The sequence below is a fragment of the Gallinula chloropus genome, assembly GCF_964237585.1.
Source record: "Gallinula chloropus genome assembly, chromosome: 34".
Taxonomy (NCBI): domain Eukaryota; kingdom Metazoa; phylum Chordata; class Aves; order Gruiformes; family Rallidae; genus Gallinula; species Gallinula chloropus.
Window position 1 is genome coordinate 1,571,202 of NC_140119.1, and position 18,709 is coordinate 1,589,910.

An 18,709-nucleotide genomic window follows, 5' to 3' on the forward strand; every position below is an offset into this window, starting at 1 on the left:
GGTGAACCAGCCCTTGACCAAGGGCGCGTAGTAGATGTAACTACCATCGTTGCTAATACTCGCGACGTACTCCAGCCCATTCCTGGGCGTCTGACATGCCCAAAACATGTGGGTTCTGCTGAAGGTGAAGCCAGAGCCCTTGCAGAGGAGGCTCAGGGACCTCCCGGGTGTCTGGAGGCCCCTCCGGACTCCACCAGTGTCACGGCCTCCCGCAGCCCTGGGGATGGAGGAAGGACACCAGTGAGTCGCCCGCTCCCACCAGCACCCTCCATGTCTGTGTCCTCGACATTTGAGGGGAGCAAATCTGGCTGGAGGCCCATCTGGTCTCCACCAGCGTCACGACTGAAAAAATAAGAGGATTTTGGAGGAATATGAGGCAATATGGTGCAAAATGAAGGAATTTTTGAGGAAAATGAGGGATTTTACAGGTAAAAAATGAGACAATTCGGGGGTAAATAAGGGGTGAGGCTGGTGGAGTCCGGAGGGGCCTCCAGACACCTGGGGGTTCCGTGCGCCTCCTCTACAAGGGGTCTGGCTTCACCTTCAGCAGCAATGACATGATTTGGGCACATGAGGCAGCTGGGAAGGGGTTTGAGGTCGTCGCATATATTACCAGTGGTGGCAGCAGGTACTATGTGCCCTCGGTCAAGGGCCGGTTCAGCATCTCCAAGGACAACTCCCAGAGCACGGTGACGCTGCAGATGAACAGCCTCAGGGACGGTGACACGGCCACCTACTACTGCACCAAACGTGCTGGTGGTGTTACTGTTGGTGTTGCTGGTGGCCCTGACCCCGTTCCCATGTCCCCACCTGCCTGGAGAAAAAGTTTGCCCCATTCTCAACCTCTTTTGACTGATTTTTGTGTGGTTTTGGCCCAAATCTGCCCCAGTTTCCTTCAGAACCCAACAGTGGGGCCTATGGACCCCTTGAGGCCTTTGCCCAACCTTTGGCCATTGGCCTCCAGCTTTCCCCAGCCCCATCAGACGTGACCATTCATGGGCCCTGAGACCCCCAGAGCCAGATTTGATCCCCTCAAAGGACGAGGACACAGACATGGAGGGTGCTGTTGGGACTGGGACACTCACTGGTGTCCTTCCTCCTTCCCCAGGGCTGCGGGCGGCCGTGACACTGGTGGAGTCCGGAGGGGCCTCCAGACACCCGGGGGGTCCCTGAGCCTCCTCTGCAAGGCCTCTGGCTTCACCTTCGACAGCTATGGCATGCAGTGGGTGCGCCAGGCACCTGGGAAGGGGCTGGAGTTCGTTGCAGGCATTGAGAGCAGTGGTGGTTACACCAACTACGCGCCGTCAGTCCAGGGCCGGTTCAGCATCTCCAGGGACAACTCCCAGAGCACGGTGATGCTGCAGATGAACAGCCTCAGGGACGGTGACATGGCCACCTACTACTGTGCCAAAAATGCTGGTACTGGTTATGCTGGTTATTATCTTGCTGGTGGCCCCGACCCCGTTCCTGTGTCCCCACCTCCCCAGAGAAAAGCTTTTGCCTGTTTTCAGCCTTTTTTGACCCAACTTTGAGTGGTTAGTGCCAGAGCTTGACCAGTTTACTTCAAGCCTTGTCTGTGGTGCCCACCAACCCCTGGAGCCCTTTGCCCAACCCTAGGCCACTGACCTCCAGCTCTGACTGTTTCCCTCCAACCTCAACAGTTCTCAGCCCAACTCTCAACTGCTCACCCCAACCCACAACTGGTCACCCCAAACCTTGGCCCTTGGAGCACTGTCAGTAGCTCAACCCAGACTTGTTCCCCCCAAGGGACAATGACGCGGATGAGGAGGGTGATGGGGAGACCGGGTGACTCAATGGGTCCAAACCAGTTCATGTTGCAGCTCAAAATTGTTCCCAGGGAAGTGGGGACATGGGGACGGGATCGGGGACTCCACCAGCATCAGCACCAGCACCAGCACCAGCACCAGCTTTGCTGAAGTAGTAGTTGGCTCAAACCCCAACCCATCACCCCAAACCTTGGCAGCAGAGCCACACCGTGACCGTCCTGGCCCCAAACACCTGCCCTGGGACCCAAACCTGGGACACTGGCCTCCAGCTCTCCCCAGCCACACTCAGACTTGATCATTTGACCAAAACCTCTGCTGATCAACTAAAATCTTGACTGGCTTTGCCCCAGACCTCAACTCATCACTCCAGATGCTGGAGCGATGTCAAAGGCTCGATCCAGACTTGTTCCTCCTGAAGGACGAGGACTCGGACACAGACTGTGCGGGTGGGACCCGTGCTTGTTGGGTCCAGCTTGGGTCAGGGAGAGACAAAATCAGGGCCATGAATGTCCCCCTGGGGAGGTGTGGACACGGTGATGGGATTGGGGCCACAACCACAGGGACCCCCTGGGTGTCTGGAGGCCCCTCTGGACTCAACCAGCATCACGATTGCCCACAGCCCTGGGGAAGGAGGAAGGACACAAGTGAGTCACCCAGTCCCAGCAGCACACTCCATGTCCACAACATCAGCCTCTGCTGGGATCAAGTCTGAGGCTGGGGGTCAGGGGGACGGGATTTAAATGGGGAAACCAGGGAGTCCATGTCAGACACCCGGCAAAAGTAATCAAGAAATCAGTTAATCAAGGAGTCTATAGTGTGTCCATGGCAGGCTCACTGTGAAAATAATGAAGAAATCTGGTAATTAATTAATTAATTATAGGGAGTCTGTAGAGTGGCAAGTGCAAGTGCACTAATGAAGCCATTAAAGGGGGTCTGCACAGAGCCCCAGGCAGATGCCCAGCAAAAGTGCCTCTGCAGGGGCCCTGCTGGGCTTGTTGTTTGTACCCAGAGAAGGCCCAGTGGGGGATGGGAAGGGTGGAGGACGCCTGGGGCACAGTGACCATGAGCTGAGAGAATTCTCAGTGCTGGGAGAAGGCAGGAAGGGAGAGAGCAGAACAGCCACCTCAGGCTGCCCTAGGGCTGTCTTTGGGCTGCTCAGGCAGCTGCTGGAGAAGATCCCAGGGGAGGCAGCCCTTGAGGGCAAAGGAGCCCAGGAGGGGTGGATGCTGCTCCAGAAGGAAATCTTGGCGGCACAAGAACAGGCTGTGCCAGGCTGTGGGAAGAGGAGTGGGCCAGGAAGGAAGCCAGCTTGGCTGAGGAGAGAGATGCAGGAAGTCGCCTCCACGTCCGTGTCCTCGTCCTGCAAGGGCAGCAAGTCTGGGCTACAGATGAGCAGCCCATTTCCCAGGGAATCCCCAACTCCCCAGGGTCTTTGATGGTTGGATCAAGAGTTGACCCAGCTGACCCATCTCTTGGCCACTGGCCTCCAGCTTTGACCAGTCCCTCCAACCTCAACACTTTTCCCTGCAAAACTCAGCCAATCAGCCCAGCCTTCAACTGGTCACCACAACCTACAATTGGTCACCCCAAACCACAACTAGTGACCCCAACCCACGGCCATTGGAGCGACGCCTTGACCGGCTTTGCCATTCTGCCCCCAGCTTGGGTGGGTTCGAGCCAAGAGCTGACCATGTTTGGCTCCATGTGGCCAATGGCCAAGGGCTGGGCAAAGGGCTCAAGGTGTTGCTGGGCACCACAAGCAGGTTCTGAACAACAGTGGGCAAGATTTCAGCTGAAAAAATTTTTCTGTCAAAAAGTGTTGATAATGGGCCAGAATTGTTCTCCAGGGAGGCGGGGACATGGTGATGGGGTCAGGGCCACCAGCACCAGTAAAAGCACGATGAAAAAAACCACCAGCAGGAGTTCTGGTGCAGTAGTAGGTGGCCGTGTCACCGTCCCTGAGGCTGTTCATCTGCAGCGTCACCGTGCTCTGGGAATCGTCCCTGGAGATGCTGAACCGGCCCTGGACCGATGGCACGTAGCCTGTCCAGCTATCACCAAAGTTGATCTGCGCAACGTACTCCAGCCCCTTCCCAGGCACCTGGCGCACCCACAACATGTTGTAGTTCCTGAAGTCAAAGCCAGAGCCCTTGCAGAGGAGGCGCAGGGACCCCCCAGGTGTCTGGAGGCCCCTCCGGACTCCACCAGCATCTCGTCCGCCCGCAGCCCTGGGGAAGGAGGAAGGACACCAGTGAGTCGCCCGCTTCCACCATCATCATCATCATCATCATCATCATCATCATCATCATCATCATCATCATCATCATCATCATCATCATCATCATCATCTCCATCGCCACGTCCTCACCACCTCCTCTTTACCTGGGAGGGCCACGAAGAAGAGGAGGATGGGGGAGACCCAATGGGTGCCCATGGTGATGGGTGGTCAGTTTGGGGAGGGGAGTGATGGTGCCATGACAGGGTCAGAGGGTTCTTATCATCGAATCCCAGACATCTCTGGGTTTGAAGGGATCCTAAGGGTCACAGAGCTCCAACCCCCTGCCACAGGCAGGGACACCAACCTCCAGGCCTGGAGCTACACAAGGTTGCCCAGGGCCCCATCCAACCTGGCCGTGAACACCCCCAGGGATGGGGCACCCACCCCCTCTCTGGGCAGCCTGTTCCAGCCCCTCACCACTCTCTCTGTAAAGGACTTCCCCCTAATATCTCCTCTAACCCTTCCCTCCTCCAGCTTCACTCCATCCCCCTTGTCCTGCCAGTCTCTGCCCTTTAAACAAGCTGATTCCCCGCCTGTTCCTCTGCTCCCTTCAGGGACGGGGAGGCTGCAATGAGGTGGCCCCCCAGCCTTCTCTTCTCCAGGCTGAACCAGCCCAGCTCCCTCAGCCTCTCTTCATAGGGTAGCTGCTCCAGCCCTTTAAACCTCTCTGTGGCTCCTCTGAACCCTCTCCAACAGAAACACACCTTCCTTGTGTTGGGGGCCCAAGCTCTGGACACATGACCCTCCAGAAAGTATCCAGACGGACAGGGGGACTCATGTCTCGCATGATCTCATAGACACCTGGGCCCAGGAACACGCCATCCAATGGGGTATCACATCCCCCACCATGCACCAGCCCCCGGGAAGAGCGAGAGGTACAAGGGGTGGTGGAACCCTCTAGAACTGGGATCTGCATTTAGCCAAAGCCACGTGGCTGGGTAGTTCCAGGGGGTCTCCCCATCGAGCTGTCCCTGCCCAAGCAAAACTCCCACAGACTATAGACGGGGATAAAGTCCATTAAAACCAGTTGGCAAAACCAGTCCGGGTGATTCCTGCCCCAGGCAAAGGCAAACCCATCCTTGGGATGAGCTTTTGCTCAGGGACCTGGGTGTCCTTGGTGGGTGATGGGAAAGGGTGGGGAAATGCAGTGTGTACCCCCAGGGGACTGAATTCCAGGGGAGGACAGCCACTCAATTCTTGGTGTGGAAAATCAGTCCATGGCAGGGGAATGATGTTATGAACCTGCCCAGGGCTCTGCAAATGTAAGATCTGGGCATGGTGGAGATGGTGTGGAAACAGGGGTGGGTAATGTGCTGGTGCTGGCCAGGCCAGAGCCTCCAGCAGGGAGGCTGGGACACAGTGACCAATGACCCATAGTAGGTGCTGCCAGCAGTGGGGAAAACACTTGCAAACCAATCCAGGTAATGAGGGGGTGGTGAGGACGAGGCGATGATGATGATGATGATGATGATGATGATGATGATGATGATGATGATGATGATGATGATGGTGGGAGCGGGCGACTCACTGGTGTCCTTCCTCCTTCCACAGGGCTGCGGGCGGCCGTGACGCTGGTGGAGTCCGGAGGGGCCTCCAGACACCCGGGGGGGCCCTGCGCCTCCTCTGCAAGGGCTCTGGCTTCACCTTCAGCAGCTTCCCCATGATATGGGCTCGCCAGGCGCCCGGGAAGGGGCTTGAACATGTCGCAGCTATTAACTACAATGGTGGTTGGACTGGCTACGCACCGTCAGTCAAGGGCCGGACCCCCCGGGTGTCTGGAGGCCCCTCCGGACTCCACCAGCGTCACGGCCGCCCGCAGCCCTGGGGAAGGAGGAAGGACACCAGTGAGTCGCCCGCTCCCACCATCATCATCATCATCATCATCATCATCATCATCATCATCATCATCATCATCATCATCATCATCATCATCTTCATCATCATCATCATCATCTCCATCGCCATGTCCTCACCACACTCGCGTTACCTGGGAGGGCGATGAGGAAGAGGAGGATGGGGGAGGCCCAGCGGGTGCCCATGGGGATGGGTGGCGGGTTTGGGGAGGGGGGTGATGGCGCCATGAGGGATCGGGGGGTTCTTATGGGGTGGAGGGGTGGGTGGTGATTTGCATAACGAGGCTCGGCGGCTGAGATGAGGGGAGGGGGGCCTTGTTAGCTCCTGCCCTGGGAAGGTGAAATTTTGGGTCAAAAAAGACCAAAATCTGTCCCGGTGAGATGATGGTGACGAGGACTTACCGGAGGAGACGGTGACAACAATCCAGGTGCCCCACGATTCAATATAACCAGTTGTCCTGGTTTTGGTCAGGATGGAGTTAATTTCATTTGTAGCAGCGGATGGAATGCTGTGTTTGGGAGTTACAATGGGAATAGTGCTGATAACACCCTGATGTTGTTAATTACTGCCAGTCAAGGACTTTCTCAGCTCTTCATGAGACAGGAGGGGCGAAGCCAGGACAGGTGACCCAACTGCCCAAAGAGAGTATTCCAGCCAGTTACGTCCTGCCCAGGATGTCGGGGGGTGACGGGAGGAAGGCCTGGGGTGGCTCTGGGACGCGCGGTTCTTGGGGGGACGGTCGGGTTCTGGGACGGCTCTGGGTGGCACGGCCTGAGCTGTGGGTTTGGTGAGAAACTGCATTGGGGATCAACAGCTTCATGTATTTCTGCTCTAAAGTCCTGTCAGCATTGTTATATTGTATCTTTCTGTTATCTTAGTAAAGTGTCCTTATCCCAACCCACAGGCCTCTTAATTTCTTGATTTTGGGGTTATTTGCCCCTTTCTCTTCCTTTTTCCCTTCTCTTACTTCTCACCACCCCCCCCACCCCCCCACCCCCCCACCCCCCCCCCCTTCCCTTTTCCCTGCTCTTTTCCTTTAAGCAGCAGGCAGCTGCGTGGATCTCGGCAGCCGGGGTGAAACCACGACAGAATCATAGTAGTATTCCTGGTCGTATTGATAATTGGGGCACCGGAGCCGTCGTCACCGTCTCCTCCGGTAAGTCCTTGTCACCATCATCAACCCAGGACCAATTTTGACCTTTTTAGCCCCAAAATTTCACCATCCCAGGGCAGGGTCGGGTGGGGGAGGTGACAAGAGTCGACCCCCCATTCCTAAATTCCACCCCCGAGGCCGTCGTTGGGTCAAAATGTGGGGTTTTTGGGGGGAGGGGGAAATTCCATTTTGAGGTGAGAAATTTGATTTTTGGAGAGAATTTGGGGAATGTTGGTGAATTTTGGGGGGTCTTAGTTAGGGTGGTTTTAGAGTGTCGTGCAGTCAGACTTGCTCAACTCTTCACTGCTTTTGCCACAAACCCCAGCTTATCACCCCAAACCTTGACCCCTGGAGCCACGGCAAAGGCTGGGCCCAGACTTGCTCCCCTTGAAGGACAAGCACACGGACATGGAGGGTGATGGTGGTGGGAGTGGGCGACTCACTGGTGTCCTTCCTCCTTCCCCAGGGCTGCGGGCGGCCGTGACGCTGGTGGAGTCCGGAGGGGCCTCCAGACACCCGGGGGGTCCCTGCGCCTCCTCTGCGAGGGCTCTGGCTTTGACTTCAGCAGCACCTTCATGGGATGGGTGCGCCAGGAGCCCGGAAAGGGGCTGGAGTTCATCGCAAGTGTTGACATCTTTGGTATCAGAACAGCCTATGGGTCGTCAGTCCAGGGGCGCTTCACCATCTCCAGGGACAACTCCCAGAGCACGGTGATGCTGCAGATGAACAGCCTCAGGGACGGTGACACGGCCACCTACTACTGCGCCAAATCAACTGCTCGTAGTGCTGCTAATTATGCTGAAGGTGGCCACGAGCCTGTCACTGTGTACCCTGGATAACAATATTTGCTCCAAAATTGATTTTTTTGACCCAACATTATTATTTTTGCCCTAAACATTGACCACTTTGGTTCAAACCCTGCCTGTGGTGCCTACCAACCCCTTGAGGCCTTTGCCCAACCCTTGCCCATTGGCCTCCAGCTTTCCCCAGCCCCATTCAGATGTGACCGTTCCACCCAATGCACAAATGGTCACCCCAACTCTCAACTGGTCACCCCAACCCTCGGCCCTTGGGCACTGTCACAGCCAGTTGATGAGAGCTGAGACTGAGGAGAAAGGGGTGAGGGAGGGAGAAGTTCGAGGCCGAGGGGTCAGGCAAATGGGTAAGGGGACTCAGGCCACAAGGTCACGGGGTTGACCAAGAACAGTCATTATTTGGGCGAAAACCACTCAAAGGTGGGTCAGAAAAGGCTGATAAAGGGCCAGAATTGTTCCCAGGGAAGTGGAGACACAGTGATGGGGTTGGGCCCACCAGGATTAGAAGCTTCAGCAGTATCAACGCGCTTCACACAGTAATAGGTGGCTGTGTCACCGTCCCTGAGGCTGCTCATCTGCAGCGTCACCGTGCTCTGGGAGTTTGTGGCAGACACATGGCAAAAGTAATTAAGAAATACATTAATTAATTAATTATAGGGTGTCTCCCTCCACTTAATCAATTAATTAATTTCCCTGGTGGCAAAATGTTCAAATTGATTAATTACACATGTGTGTGTCTTCAGGGAGTCCATTGGGCTAATTAATTAATTAATTAACAAAACTGAGAGTTCCCCCAGGGTAACGACGGGGTGGTGAGGATGTGGCAATGGAGATGATGGTGATGATGATGATGGTGGGAGCGGGCGACTCACTGGTGTCCTTCCTCCTTCCCCAGGGCTGCGGGCGGCCGTGACACTGGTGGAGTCCGGAGGGGCCTCCAGACACCCGGGGGGTCCCTGCGCCTCCTCTGCCAGGGCCCTGGCTTCACCTTCAGCAGCTTCCCCATGGCATGGGTTCGCCAGGAGCATGGGAAGACCCTTGTGTGGGTCGCAAGTATTAACAGCGGTGGGAGCACATGGTACTTGTCATCAGTCCAGGGCCGGTTCAGCATCTCCAGGGACAACTCCCAGAGCACGGTGACGCTGCAGATGAACAGCCTCAGGGATGACGACACGGCCACCTACTACTGCGCCAGAGAAGCTGGTGCTGCTGGTTATGGTAGTGGTGGCCCCGACCCCGTCACAGTTTCCCCACCTCCCTGGAGAACAAGTCTGCCGCATTCTCAACCTATTTTGACCCAACTTGGAGTGTTTCTGGCTCAAATCTCCAACAGTTCCTTCAGAACCCAACTGTGGGGCCTACCGACCCCTTGAAGCCTTTGCCCAACCCTTGGCCATTGGCCTCCAGCTGTGACCGTTTCCCTCCAACCTCAATGATCTTCACCCCAACACTCAACTGGTCACCCCATCCCCTCGTCACTTGGGCCCCTGTCACAGGCCGGGTGCTGAGGGCTGAGGCTGAGGAGAACCGGGCGCCATTTGCCAGGGAGGCAGAACATGGAGGCTGAGGGGTGGGGGGAACAGGCTCAGGGGTCTCAGGCCACACGCTTGAGGCCCAAACCACACCAATTACCACCAGCACCATAAGCATATTTGGCGCAGTAGTAGGTGGCCGTGTCACCGTCCCCGAGGCTGTTCATCTGCAGCGTCACCGTGCTCTGGGAGTTGTCCCTGGAGATGCTGAACTGGCCCTGGACTGATGGCGCGTATTCTGTGTAACCATCAGTTCTGGTAATACCTGCGATGAATTCCAGCCCCTTCCCGGGCGCCTGGCGCACCCAGTTCATGCCGTAGCTGCTGAGGGTGAAGCCAGAGCCCGTGCAGAGGAGGATCAGGGACCCCCCGGGTGTCTGGAGGCCCCTCCGGACTCCACCAGCGTCATGGCTGGAAAAGATAGGGGGTTTAGGAGAAATATGAGGGAATTTGGAGGGAAATCAAGAAATTTTGGAGGAAAAATAGAGAATTTTGGGGAAAATTAAGGAATTTTGGAGGAAAATGAGGGAATTATGGGAAAAAAATTGAGAGAATTTGGGGGTAAATTAGGGGTGAGGCTGGTGGAGTACGGAGGGGCCTCCAGAAACCCAGACGGACCCTGACCCTTGTCTGCAAGGGCTCTGGCTACACCTTCAGCAGCACCGACATTGTTTGGGCACGTCAGGTGCCTGGGAAGTGTCTGGAGTACATTGTGAGAATTAGAAGCGATGGTAGTTACACCAGCTACGCATCCTCAGTCAAGGGCAGTGACCGGGTGACTCAGTGGGTCAAAACCAGTTGATGTTGGAGCTCAAAATTTTTCTCCAGGGATGTGGGGACACAGGGAAGGGGTCGGGGTCACCAACATTCTGAAGACCACCACTACGAGACTGTTTGGCACAGTAGTAGGTGGCCGTGTCACCGTCCCTGAGGCTGTTCATCTGCAGCGTCACCGTGCTCTGGGAGTTGTCCCTGGAGATGCTGAACCGGCCCTTGACTGATGGGGCATAGTAGGTGTCAGCACCAGTGGGGTAAATAGTTGCAACCCACTCCAGCCCCTTCCCGGGTGCCTGGCGCACCCAGTCTATGTAGGCGCTGCTGAAGGTGAAGCCAGAGCCCTTGCAGAGGAGGCGCAGGGACCCCCCGGGTGTCTGGAGGCCCCTCCAGACTCCACCAGCATTACGGCCGCCCGCAGCCCTGGGGAAGGAGGAAGGACACCAGTGAGTCGCCCGCTCCCACCACCACCATCATCATCATCATCATCATCATCATCATCATCATCATCATCATCATCATCATCATCATCAATCATCATCTCCATCGCCACGTCCTCACCACCCCCTCGTTACCTGGGAGGGCGACGAGGAAGAGGAGGATGGGGGAGGCCCAGTGGGTGCCCGTGGTGATGGGTGGTGGGTTTGGGGAGGGGGTTATGGCGCCATGACCGGGTCAGGGAGTTCCTTTTGGGTGGGAGGTGATTTGCATAACGAGGTGGGGCAGGAGAGAGGGGGGTGGGCTTGTTACCTCCCCCTGGGTATCGGATCACTAAGGAGCTGTTGCAGTTTGGTGTGGCTGTGCTGCTGAGGTGGCTTTTGCCAGCAGCAGCTACGGCTCTCTGCAAGCCCCAGACAGTGAACATCAGCCAGTTCAAGGTCTAATTGCTGCTGAGCAGGGCTGAGCCAATGGGAGATGGTCACAGCGCCTCTGGGAATCACAATTAGGAGGAGAAACCCTGCAGGTAGGAGCATTTTACCCCCGAGAAGGGAGTGAGAGGATGTAACGAGCTGCACAGACACCACAGCCAGGCCTGAAGGAGAGGAGGCGGGGAGGAATGAGGTGCCAGAGAGAGAGATTCCCCTGCAGCCCGTGGAGAAGCCCATGGTGCAGCGGGTGTCCCCTCGCAGCCCATGGAAAAGGATGGGGAGCAGAGACCATCTCCAGCCTGTGCAGAGACCGACCCACCCCGCAGCAGAGTGGGAGAGCGGCTTTGGTGGGCGTCTGGCCTCCAGCCAGGGCCAAACCACCACCTACGGCTACGGCCGTGGCCCTCAGGGGGAGAAAGTCTGGGCCAGGCCTTGGACATGGCTCCAGTGAGCGAGGGTTGGGGTGACCAGTTGAGGTTTTGGGGTGAAGACCGTTGTAGTTGGAGAGAAACTGTCAAAGCTGGAGGCCAATGGCCAAGGGTTGGGCAAAGGGCTCAAGGGGCTTGAGGGCACCACAGGCAGGTTTGAACAAAAGTTGGAAACAATGTGAGCCAAAAACATTCAAAGATGGGTCAGAAAAGGCTCATAAGAGGACAAGGGTGTTTTCCATGGAGGTGGGGAACCGGGGACGGGGTCGGGGTCACCAGCATTGAAATCACCACCAGCACCATAAGCAGCTCTGGCACAGTAGTAGGTAGCCGTGTCACCGTCCCTGAGGCTGTTCATCTGCAGCGTCACCGTGCTCTGGGAGTCGTCCCTGGAGATGCTGAACCGGCCCTGGACCGATGCCACATAGTCTGTCCAACCACCACCGCTGTTAATCTGCGCAACGTACTCCAGCCCCTTCCCAGGCGCCTGGCGCATCCATCCCATTTGCACGCTGCCAAAGGTGAAGCCAGAGCCCTTGGAGAGGAGGCGCAGGGACCCCCTGGGTGTCTGGAGACCCCTCCGGACTCCACCAGCGTCACGGCCGCCCGCAGCCCTGGGGAAAGAGGAAGGACACCAGTGAGTCGCCCGCTCCCACCACCATCATCATCATCATCATCATCATCATCATCATCATCATCATCATCATCATCATCATCATCATCATCATCTCCATCTCCACGTCCTCACCACCCCCTTGTTACCTGGGAGGTCCACGAGGAAGAGGTGGATGGTTGAGGCCCAGTGGGTGCCCATTGTGATGGGTGGTGGGTTTGGGGAGGGGGATATTGGAACCACAACAGGGTCAGGGGGTTCTTATAGGGTGGAGGGGTGAGGGGTGATTTGCATAACGAGGTGGGGATGGTTGAGGTGGCTCGTTACCTCCCACGGGATGTCGGATCACTAATGAGCACACCCAATTGGTTTGGTTTGACTTAATTAAATAGTTCTCCAGGGAATGAGGGTAGGGGGAAAATTAATAAAGAAATTAATTAATTTCTTTAACTAATTAATAACTTAATGAATTACAAGGGTTTGGCCTGAGGTGGGTGGTTGAAACAAGGAGTTAATCAATCATAAAATTTATAGGGAAGTTGTGCAGGTTAATTAAGTATTTATGGGGACAGATATGGAGGAAAGAAATCAAGAAATAAGTTAATTAAGTCATAAAAGTGTGTATCCAGGGAGCCCATGTTAGATACATGGCAAAAGTAATTAAGAAATCAGGTAATTATATAATTAAAGGGGATGTATACAGCGTCCATGGCAGACAAACAGTGAAAGTAATGTAGAAATCAGTTAATTATTTAATTACATGGTGTCTCTGGATAACCCATGGAAGGTGCACAGTGAAAGCAATTAAGATATCAGTTAATGAAGCAATTAAAGGGGGTCTGCACAGAGCCCCAGGCAGATGTCCAGCAAAAGTGCCTCTGCAGGGGCCCTGCTGGGCTTGTTGTTTGTACCCAGAGAAGGCCCAGTGGGGGATGGGAAGGGTGGAGGACGCCTGGGGCACAGTGACCATGAGCTGAGAGAATTCTCAGTGCTGGGAGAAGGCAGGAAGGGAGAGAGCAGAACAGCCACCTCAGGCTGCCCTAGGGCTGCCTTTGGGCTGCTCAGCCAGCTGCTGGAGAAGATGCCAGGGGAGGCAGCCCTTGAGGGCAAAGGAGCCCAGGAGGGGTGGATGCTGCTCCAGAAGGAAATCTTGGCGGCACAAGAACAGGCTGTCCCAGGCTGTGGGGAGAGGAGTGGGCCAGGAAGGAAGCCAGCTTGGCTGAGGAGAGAGATGCAGGAAGTCGCCTCCACGTCCGTGTCCTCATCCTTCAACAGGATCAAGTCTGGGCTACAGATGAGCAGCCCATTTCCAAGGGAATCCCCAACTCCCCAGGGTCTTTGATGGTGGGATCAAGAGTTGACCCAGCTGACCCATCTCTTGGCCACTGGCCTCCAGCTTTGACCAGTCCCCCCAACCTCAACACTTTTCCCTGCAAAACTCAGCCGATCAGCCCACCCTTCAACTGGTCACCACAACCTACAATTGGTCACTGCAAACCACAACTAGTGACCCCAACCCACGGCCATTGGAGCGACGCCTTGCCCGGCTTTGCCGTTCTGCCCCCAGCTTGGGTGGGTTCGGGCCAAGAGCTGACCATGTTTGGCTCCATGTGGCCAATGGCCAAGGGCTGGGCAAAGGAATCAAGGTGTTGCTGGGCACCACAGGCAGGTTCTGAACAACAGTGGGTGAGATTTGAGCTGAAAATATCTTTTTTTTTTTTGGAAAAAAGTGTTGATAATGGGCCAGAACTGTTCTCCAGGGAGGTGGGGACATGGTGATGGGGTCAGACACACCAGCACCAGTAACAGCACGATGAAAAAAACCACCAGCAGGAGCTCTGGCGCAGTAGTAGGTGGCCGTGTCACCGTCCCTGAGGCTGTTCATCTGCAGCGTCACCGTGCTCTGGGAGTCGTCCCTGGAGATGCTGAACCGGCCCTGGACCGATGGCGCGTAGTCTGTCCAACTATCACCAAAGTTGATCTGCGCAATGTACTCCAGCCCCTTCCCAGGCACCTGGCGCACCCACAACATGTTGTAGTTCCTGAAATCAAAGCCAGAGCCCTTGCAGAGGAGGCGCAGGGACCCCCCGGGTGTCTGGAGGCCCCTCCGGACTCAACCAGCGTCACGGCCGCCTGCAGCCCTGGGGAAGGAGGAAGGACACCAGTGAGTCGCCCGCTCCCACCACCATCATCATCACCATCATCATCATCATCTCCTTTGCCACGTCCTCACCACCCCCTCGTTACCTGGGAGGGCGACAAGGAAGAGGAGGATGGGGGAGGCCCAGCGGGTGCCCATGGGGATGGGTGGTGGGTTTGGGGAGGGGGGTGATGGCGCCATATAAGGGACAGGGGGTTCATATAGGTTGGAGGGGTGGGGGGTGATTTGCATATTGAGGCCGGGTAGATGGGGAGGGAGGTTGGGGCTCATTACCTCGCCTTGGTAATCGCCTCACATTGTGTCATGGGGAGGGGCAGGGACTGGGGAATGGGGTTCCAGTCAGTTCCTCCCAACTTCTTTTCCTTCTTAGCTGGAGGGGGGGAATTCTGCACCCCCTTCCCCTGCGGCACCGTGGGGTCCCACCCACGGCAGACAGACCTCCACCAACTTCTGCAGCCTGAGTCCTCTCTGGCAGGGAGTCATCTCCTCACCACGGGCCTCAGCGCGGCTCCTTCCATGGGGTGCTGACCTTGGGGCCCAGACTGCTCCAGCCTGGTCCCCCCCAGAGTCACAAGTCCCCAGCAAACCTGCTGCGGGCTGGGTCGGTCTCTGCACAGGCTGTAGATGGTCTCTGCTCCCCGTCCTTATCCATGGGCTGCGAGGGGACACCCGCTGCACCGTGGGCTTCTCCACGGGCTGCAGGGGAATCTCTCTCTCTGGTAACCTGTAGGGCCCCATTCTTCCCCACCCACCTTCTTGTTCCCAGGCCTTGGTGTCCATATGGCTCCTCACACCTCCTCACCGCCTTCTCTGGGGCACAAAGCGGCTGCTTGGAGGTTGTTCCCCCCTAAATGTGGTTCCCAGAGGTGCTGTGACCATCGCTGATGGGCTCGGCCTTGGTCAGCAGCGACTCCGGCCTTGAACCGGCTGATGTTGCTCTGTGGGGCTGCAGAGAGCTTCTGGCTGCTCCCTGCAGCAGCCCTTTGCTGCAGCCCCTGTTCTCTCCCAGCACCCAGCGACCCAGAACTGGGACAGAGCTGGAGGAGGCCGAGCTGGGGCACGATGGCAAAGCCTTGAGTGACGTGTCACTACAAGGGCCAAGGGTTGGGGTGACCAGTTGAGGGTTTGGGTAACCAATTGAAAGTTGTGGTGACCAGTCTCAACTGGGCCCCAGGGATGGGGTGATCAGTGGATGTTTGGAGTGAAAAGGGTTGAGGTTGGAGGGAACTGGTCAAAGCTGGAGGCCAGTGGCCAAGAGATGGGTCAACTGTGTCAACTCTTGATCCAACCATCAAAGACCCCGGGGCGTTGGGGATTCCCAGGAAGGGGCTGGAGATGGTTGGGATGCCCGATACGCATCATCAGTGAAGGACGATGACACGGCCACCTATTAGTGTGCCAGAGATGATGGTGGTAGTGGTCACTACCCTCCCCGGCGTCCTGGCACAAAGACCCAGGTCTCGTTCCAAGCACAAAACCCAAAACCATTGGAATTTCACCCAAATTCTTCCTGGAATCCTGGCTGCGACACATCTGGCTTCACCTCTGGTTGCTCCAGGAAGTTCTCTGTGCCCGATGAACTGGGAATTCCCCCAAATCCTCATATCTTCCCCCAAATCCTCACTTTTCCTCCAAAATTCGCATGTTTTCCCCAGATTCTTGCTTATTGCCCCCCAAATTTCAGCTTTTTCCCTAAATGCACACCCTGTATTTCAAAATCTTGGCTCAGAGTCCAGAAACTTCAGTCTGCAGCCCCAAATTCCCATGTTTTCCCCCAAAATTCCCTCACATTCTCCCCTAAATTCCCTCATTTCCCCCAAATTCTCTCATATTCTACCAAAATTCCCTAATTTCCCCTTAATTCCTTCATATACCCCCCAAATCCCCTTATTTCCCTTCTAATTCTCTCATTTTTCTCAAAATTCCCTATTTCTACCCCAAATTCTCTAATTTAATCCTATATTCCCTTGCATTCTTCCCACATTCCCTCATATTACTCCTAAATTCCTTCATGTTCATCAAAAATTCCCTAATTTCCCCCAAATACCCTAATTTCTCAGGCAAATTCCCTAATTACCCCTAAATCCCCTCATTTCCCCCCAAATCCTCATATTATCTGCCCAAAATTCCCTAATTCCTCCAAAATTTCCACAGCTTCCCCCAAAATTCCCTCATTCTCCTCCAATTTGCCCACATTTCCGTATAAAATTCCATCTCCCCTCTTCCAATTCCCCCTTTTTCCCCAAATCACCCTGATTTCCCCCAAATCCCGGTTTGGTGACACAGGGCAGCGCTTGTTTCTGGACCAGGTGATGAAGTTGTAATTAATTAATTAAGAAGAAAGAAGGGATCAGAGCTAGTAATTAATTAATTAACTGGGATGATCAGGGCTGCTGGTTAATTAATTAATTAACAGGGTTGAAGACATGATATGGGCTGGCAGTTAATCAATTAATTGGGTTAAAGGTGTGATCAGAGCTTGCAATTAATGAATGAAGGGCAAATAAGTGATCAAGGCAGAGCTTGTAATTAATTAATTTGTTGATCATGGCTTGCAGTTAATTAATTAATTGGGGTGAAGACGTGATCAGGCAGACCTTGTAATTAATTAATTAAAGGCAAGTGATCAAGGCACTGCAGAGCTTGTCATTAATTAATCAGGGGCAAAGAAACGATCCAGATAGAGCTGGAAATTAATTAATTGACGGTGAAGAAGCGATCAGAGCTTGTAGTTAATTAATTCTGGGCACACAAGAGACCAGGACTTGCAATGTATTAATTAAGGTTTCAGAAGTGATCAGGGCTCACCATAGCACCTGCGCTTAATTAATTAACTCACCCACCCATGAGCTCCCCAGAGACCTGGAATTAATTAATTAATTGGTTGCTTTGCTGAACGTCTGCTCCCCCAGAGAGATACCCCCCTTCGTTAATTAATGTATTCATTAATTGCTTTGGCTGTACATCTGGCTGCTGGCTTCCCAAGAGACCCCTGTAATTAATTCATTAACTGATTGTTTTTTGGCTGTACACCTGCTGCGGGTTCCCTGGGGGGAACTCTCAGGTCTGATAATTAATTAATTAATTAATTAGCCTGACAGATTCCCCTGAGACACACAAACAGACACATAAAATTATGAATTATTTAATTAATTCCATTTGTTTCCTGCCAGTGGAATAATTTAAGTAATTAATTGACTCACTGTTTTTCTCCAGAGACCACCTGCAATTAATTAATTAACTGATTTATTAGTGATTTTTGACATGCATCTGTCATGGGCTCCCCATAGACCTCCAGTAATTAATTAATTAACAGATTTCTTAATTACTTTCACTGTGTGTCTGACATGGGCTCCCGAACCCTGCCCTATAATTACTTAATTAACAGATTTGCTAATTACTTTTGCTGTGCATCTGCCGTGGGCTCTGTGGAGACCCCCTTTCATTGCTTAATTAACTGATTTCTTAATTGCTTTTTCCGTGCACCTGCCATGGGTTCCCCAGAGACTCCATATAATTAATTAATTCACTGATTTCTTAATTACTTTCTCCGTGTGCCTGCTGTGGGCTTCCCTAGAGACTCCCTGTAATTAATTAATTAAAACATTTCTTAATTACTTTCCTGTTCATCTGACATGGGCTCCCCAGTGACACCCTTTAATTAATTACTAACAGATTTCTTAATTGCTTTCACAGTGTGTCTGCTGTGGGCACCCTATAGAATCCCCTTTAATTACTTAACTAACTTATTTCTTCATTACTTTTTGCCATGCCTCTCTCCATAATTAATTAATTAACCCACACATCTGCAATGTCTTCCCTGGAGACCTTCTAATTAATTAATTAACTCCATGTTTTAACCAGACACCTGAGACCAGACCCCTGTAATTAATTGATTAACTAATTGCTTCATTTTCCCCAGTGCCTCATTCCCTGGAGAACTAATTAATCAAGGCCAACCAAACCCAGTGGGTGTGCTCGTTAGCGATCTGATACCCAGGGGGAGGTAACGAGCCCCCCCACTCCCCGCCCACCTCGTTATGCAAATCACCCCCCACATCCCCACCCTATAAGAACCCCCGACCCCATCCTGGCGAAGGGCAGAGCTCAGCTCCAGCCCCGGTGATGGGGTCAGAATTCATTAATTAAGGGGAAAGAAGGGATCAAGCACAGCTGGTAATTAAATTAATTGGGGTATGGTGACTGGGGTATGGTAATTATGGTAAGTAATTAATTAGGCAGAGCTTGTTATTAACTTGGGTGAAGTAATCAGGGCTTGTAATTAATTAATTAAGGGCAAAGAAGGGATCAGGGTTTGCAGTTAACTAATTGGGGTGAAGAAGTGATCCAAGTTTGCAATTAATTACTTACGGTGAAGAAGTGATCAAGCAGAGCTTGTAATTAATTAATTAAAGGCACTGCAGAGCTTGTGATTAATTAATTAG